This window comes from Pinus tabuliformis, chromosome Q (genome assembly GCF_031772625.1).
Source record: "Pinus tabuliformis cultivar Carrire ecotype Pingquan chromosome Q, CPIR1, whole genome shotgun sequence".
In the NCBI taxonomy this organism is placed as follows: Eukaryota; Viridiplantae; Streptophyta; class Pinopsida; order Pinales; family Pinaceae; genus Pinus; species Pinus tabuliformis.
The window spans coordinates 1,217,805,992-1,217,812,839 of NC_142296.1; positions in this window are offsets into that span (position 1 = coordinate 1,217,805,992).

A 6,848-nucleotide genomic window follows, 5' to 3' on the forward strand; every position below is an offset into this window, starting at 1 on the left:
TTATAAATGATATGGTGGTTTATAGTGATGTTTGAATGCAACCAAACTCAATAAAATCAACCATAAGAAATCACCAAAAAATCATGATGGCTAGGGTTGCTAAAGTGGGTTGTTAGTGCCAAGGTTCCATTCCACCCATCATTTTCTCCTCACCTACCATTTTTTCTATCCTCCCTTTCTCATTTTTCCTAATATCCCTATTGTAAATTACTACCAAACCCTCTCACCTATCCCTCCACTATTTGGTCAACATAACAAACCCTAAAACCCTACCTTGCCAAAAAACCAAACCCTACCCAATCAAAATACCCCAAAGCCCCCTACATATCCCTCAACAAAATTCTCCTATAACCCCTATTCCCATTATATTATCCCCCTCCTAATACTCCCTTGTTTCATTGTCCCCTTGGTGGCAGATTATCAAACCACCTAGATTTCATCATCATCAAATGGGCAGCCTAAATTCAATTTATAAAATAGCAGTCATGGCATCCGAGGTTTCATCAGAGTATTCAGAGGAAACCCACAGTGATACAGCTTCAGGAGAACAGGCCCCCAGGATACATCACCGGAGTGGAAAACATGTTAGAGATGAGCCAAACACCCTCACCGAGTTGCAGGCATGCCCTCTTGCTATGTCATGTTTCCAGCATTTAGCATGTCTTGAATTTTGTCAAAGGGTGGAAAATGTCAGAGTTCATCATGAGTTGGCCTGTCTTTTTGCACTTCACCTACATGGAGGTCAGTCTATCTTGGCTGGGGTCACTTTCACATTGACACCTGAAATCATATCAGTGGCAATAGGCATACCAAACATTGGAGAGCAGTGGCATAAGAAGAAGAAGGTGGAAAGGCATCATTATGAGACTTACATTAAGGCCAGTTGTTTGAGTCAGCTCACGAGAGTTTTCCCGTTGAGATTTTTGAGAGATAAGTATGCTCCGCTCATGAAATTGATCATGAAATACTTCAGTTGTAAGGGGAGGTTTTCTCGCCTTTATGCCTATCACATCAGGTTGCTCATGCACTTTACCAGGGTGTGGATGATGAACCTCCCATTTTTCATTTGCGGGAACATAGAGAGGATGAAAAATTTCATGCAGCACAAGACCCCTCAACAGTAGCTTAACAGTGTTTATCACTTTGCTCTTATCCGGATTTGGGTGGACCATCAGTTGGGATTGCAGGGTATTGCTTGGGAGGATTTCATCTCCCGTGACTTCTTCAGCACTCCACAGGTAGTATCAGAGGCAAAGCATGAGATAGGTGGTCCTTCGCATCAGTATGAGCACCACGAGACCGCCACTATGCCAGTATTCATCACCTATCAGAGAGGCAATAGACATTTGTTTGCAGCGGCAAAGCGAGTGTTATCTCCACCCGGGGTGGAAGGGGCCTCACTTCCGACATTGACATCACATGAGAAGGGCAGAGGTAAGGAGCCAGTGCAGGAGGAAGGGCCATCAGGTGAACGAGAGACTGAATTCATTCTCCTCCATGATGATGAGACAGATATAGAACCAACAAATGCAGAGCTTACAGAGATCATCCAGGAGCAACAATCAATGGTTGAGGCCTCATCCCTCGACTTAGAGAGGGCCAAGTGGAACATGAAGTACCTGGAGTAGAGAAATAAGCAACTTGAGGATCAGCAGGCGATTATGGAGCTGCAAAACATTCGTGAGCATCACCAAGCTGCTCAAAGGAGAAGAGCTGAGCCCACATCATTGGAGCAAGAAATCAATGAGGATCGGGAGGCCCATCTCGAGAGCGTGAACATGCACTTGGAGAGGCTACTGGACAAGGCCAATCAAGACCTTTCCTTGCTGAGACACATGGCTTATCGTTACAGGACACGAAATATGAGTGCAAGGGCCTGGATAAGGAGCTTGAAGGCGAAATTGAGGAAAGCAACAAGAAAGGAAAAAGAGGCAAAAGAGAAAGATCGGCTTTGAATCTTGGCTGAGGCTTCCTTGGCCCATCATAACACCTCATAGAGAGCCTCCACCCAAAATTTCAAGAAATTTGGGGAATGTTTGGTCACATGACAAATTTTTGGGCAAAACACAGGGTTTTTCTCCCTGTGTGGCGCGGCGCTAAAATTCTAGAGCTCCAAATGAGGAATGGTTTGCATTTTTGGATTCAACATGGAAAATCACGACTACTGGTGCCCGAAAAGGAAATTTTGGCAAGATATGAGTCTCCAAAAGGTCAAAAACACCCAAAAGTGGCCTCTCTGCCCCTTTTTTGACACACAGGAAGCAGTCTTGGGAGAATGGAGATTTGGAGGGGCAAATGAGCACCAAATTCAAAAATTCCAGTGGGGTTTGAAAGTAGACAGGATAGGCTTTCCAAAAAGCCCACTTGGGGACATTTTGGAGACCTGCAAGGGCCCAAAAGCAGGCCCCAAAATAGCACGGCACACATAGAAAATGGCGCGGCGCACAGAGAAAAAATTGCCAAATTTGCTTCCGTTTCGCGAAATTTTGGTTCGCGACTTCTCCAAGTGGGCCTACTCATCTACTCTTTGGTTTTTTCGCACCAAAGGTGGAATTTAAAGTATTTTTCTCCATATTGGCTTCTATCCAAGTGGCGAAGGAAGGCAAACGGTCACCCAAGCCAAATGTCATGTTTGTAGCGCTGCACCTGTAGCTGATGGTTGGCTCTTCATATCCATTTTGTAATGATTCGAGTAACTCCCCAACCCTTGGGCATTCTATCTCTTCATGGAACATTCTATATATTGTATGTAAACCATTTGCAAAGGGTTGGTTGGCTTGTAACTTCTGGGAGACTGTGGGAATGAAACTTTGTTTCTTCACTGTATATTTTTGACAGAGAATTAATGAAAGGCAGCGGCTCGGTTTCATGAGATTCTTGTGGTTGTGAGTGTAGAAAATGTGTCTCTTATGTTTTCATATGTATTTTGTTATGTTTCATAATTCAATTCATGTTCATTTCTAGTGAAATTTTCTGAGTGAGATTAGGTAGAATTCAATTTTATTGCTCTACCTGTGGGAAAATTTCATGTTCAGTGTTTTTCTTCTGTTGAAAAGGACTCATGTAACTATGCCCTTTTCACTTTCTTCAACAATCTATTCATTCCACTTTACCTCAAACTAAATTGCTACATTTTCCGCTTGCCTTGCCTCACGGAATAATCTGTGCCTTTGTATTAAATTCTCTCTTCCTTGCTGACCGTTGGTCCCATACCATCCCAGAAGCTCGATCATTCATGAAAATGGTTTCTTGTATCCCTATTCACTTACTAGCCTAAGATCAATATTTCACTGTAAGTCATCTCAGACCATTTTTGCTTATATATCCACTGAGCGTGACTCAGAGAGAGCCCTCTCCTCTTCTGGTAGGGCTAGCTACCAAACTAAGCGTGGTTTGTGGTTGCCCTAATTTTTGCCTTCCTTCAGCCTAAGGAAGATTTAGGTGCTAACACCTTGAACAACCATTGTGCTCACCCAATCAGATTCTTCAACAAATTCTATGATGCCTTCCTCCAGCATCTTGTCTAGCTTTTGGCGAACATTTTCCTTGTATTTTAGATTGAGGCGATACATCCTCTGTTTAATAGGCTTCGTGTCCGGCTTCAAAGTGATCTTCTTAACACCTAGATCACCAAATATTCCCTTCAAATCTAAAAACTTAGTAGGGAAGAGATCCTGGTATTTTTGGAGTAACTCAACAAACTTATCCATAGTTGCATCATACTAATAATCTCCAATCTTCATGAACTTTAGTTCTACTTTAGTGCCAATGTTTACCTGCTTTGTCTTCAATGGCGTGATGATGTCAAGCTTTTCTATTTGTGGGCCTTTAACTTCGCGATGACCTTCTACCTCTGGAATATTAATGTTTCTCTGATCCTTGTCTTCCTCTTCAATAGTCACATTATAGCATCTGAATGCATGGCGGATTTGGGTGCTCTAGTCTGGTTGGATCTATTCCATAGGTTCTTACAGCGTTCTGAAGATAACCGCCTTAATCTCTTGTAGTGCTTCATCAATTCATGTGAAGCCATCTTCGAAGCTGAAGGTCAATAAGAACCCTCCCTTCAATATATCCCATTCAACAGTGGTATGGTGGAGCTCCATTTCAAGATACCAATTCATGAAAATTGTATCCAAAGTATGGCAAAATGTGTGTATCTATTCTTGCTGCAACTCTCTTCCCCCTACTTTAGTCCATTTTGCTAGGTGATTGAATGGATCATCCCTTCCATTATATTTCTCAGTGAATCTAGTCTTAGGACGTTCAAACTGTAACCTCATCATTCTTCTGTAAGCTCGCCATCCAACAAAACTATCCTTATGCGTACCCCACCATCATGCGGGCATAGTGCGCAATGCCGATTCTAAAGATTTGAAGTGGTGATCATTAGGTACTTCACGCTCAAATTAATCAAAAAATAGATCTACATTAGTTAAACCATCATAATAGGGTAATTTCCCTACCTCCAACAAAACACAGCGCAATGAATTCGTCATCATATTGCATTGCAATGTAGAGACTTCATGCAAGTATTTCTGCCAATGTTTGAACTCCTCATCTGAATCGGAGGTGCAGGAACTCTCCGAATCCCATGCAATATTCCCATCTGCCATCAGATTTATCAAGTCTCGATTTCACGCTGTTATTTTGTAGATTTGATCTGGTTCATCATCACTTCCTTCATAATCACAGACCGGCTCACCATATCGCGCCCCTTTTGTAGGGTCCAATAGTGCTACAACCTGAAGCAATTTTCTTTCAAATGAAATTGTCCTCTTCTTCAAATTGATGACCCCATTCATATCAGTGGCCCAGTCAATTCCCAGGAGCATAGGGTATTGGTTAGCGTCATCAACGATTTCTATAACCTGAAAATCGGCCATCATACTCACACCCTCTATATCAACTGTTACTCCATATAATCATCCCATGGGGATGATTTTGTGTTGGTTCACCATTTGAAGCTGAATTAGAGACCATTGTAGCATAGGTTGTTGGCTTGATGGGGCCTGACCCAGGTTTAGATATGTTTTAGCCAAAAAAATCCCAAAACTACTGGCCCTTTCAGCAACCATCTGCGTAGCGCTGGCTGAGGTCTCACCCGAGGTAGTATGGGAGGGTGCTAGAACCAAGTTTCCACACCCTAGGGATGTCTTGATGAAGTCTACATAGTTCGCAAACCAATCCTTTGCGCAGGGCTGATTCCGCACATGCAACTACCTTCGTGTAGTTTTGATGATGAGCGCGACTATTCTTTACCCTCTATAGTGCTTATTAGTATTATAGATCTTGAGTTAAATTAAGTGGGCCCAATGTTTTCCTTTACCATTCAACATAAATAGACAAGCGCGTAAACGTAAACCTTAAAGAGATGCATAAATCATAACAGAAGAATAACCACATAGATTTATGAGCAGATGCATAATATTTCAGAAACACTTATCTTTTATTGATCTTCTGTTCTAGTACAATCCAATTCCACCTTGCGCACTCAGCTGCAAGGGTCCCTGCACCCAGCTACAGACTCTACTAAGCCTTTGTGCACATAGCTGCAGAGCCTCTTCTACTACTATGACCCACAACTCAGACATACAGGCTTAGATCGATTATTACTTTCAGAAACCCATACACTTAAGATCTGAACAAAAGCTACCTTCTACACTTAGAGCCTTGCTCTATTTATACATTCACATGGTCCACGGACCATGGGTAGGTCGACACATTCTATATTAGGTTACAATCTTTTAGGGAGGACTGCCCTTTATCTTGACTTATTACAATTCGGGCTCTGTGCACTTCGGAGAGCTTTTACAATACCATTACCCAAAATTGTGGGCTTTAAGCCCTAAAATCATTATGCGGGGGATTCGCTACCCAATAGGCCCCTAACAAAAAAATCCTGACTCATCTCGAGTCACTTGGCCGGTGTGGTGATCTTTGCGTGAAGTTCATCCAACAATCTCTATGCTTCGCAGATGTCTGCCACACATTCCTCCGCTGTCTGTTGTATCAATTGTGTGCAACTCTCTAATGCATCATTGTCAGATGCCCCCTCTTGCCTTTTCCCATATGTGTCCTGCATCTGGGCTAGCTTCTCCTCGATCGTGGTGGTGATAGTGAACACTTCTTCGAGCCAAGGCTAGATGCGTGCTTTAAGCCCTGCTTCTTTCTAGCATATGGCGTCCAATTGTTCTTTCAGATTCTGGGCCTCCCTCATATTGGTCAATCACTAGGTAAGGGTGACCATCTACACAGTCCCTCAAACATTATCATAGGACTGCTTTAATTTTTGCGCTTCTATCTCTAACTGCTATAGCGTTGGGTCCTCCTATAATGAAGTGAGGGTGATGAGTGACTGGTCCAACAATCCTATGTAGTCTTGGACAACATGCTCTATTTCTTTCATCCTCGATTAAATGGCGTGGTGGCACTGCTCTTTGGCTTCTGAGGGTGTAGAGGACAACACCTTCATTCACAGCTTTGCGATTTGCAGGTTCAGCTCCAACTGAAACTTTGCGGCCTCCTCCTAGGTCCTGCAAACTCCAACTGCCAGTTGTTGAATCTTTTCCATGGTGGGGAGTGCCTCTGGCACGACCAACTCCAGAATGTTGCTACAGGTCTCTTCCACTTCTTGTTATAATCCTTGTTTTTGGGTGACCATGCTGTCGTGCTACAGGCTGAGCTATTCTAACTTGTCATTTTGCTCACTCAAGATTTGGAGAGCACGGCCCTCCCTGGCATGAAGCTCTGTAGTTACCCCATGCTATAGATGGTATAGGGTTTCTCTGGGAAGGGCGACTAAATTCAATCCCCAGCCGCTCATGTCCCCTTCAGCTTCTGCTAAG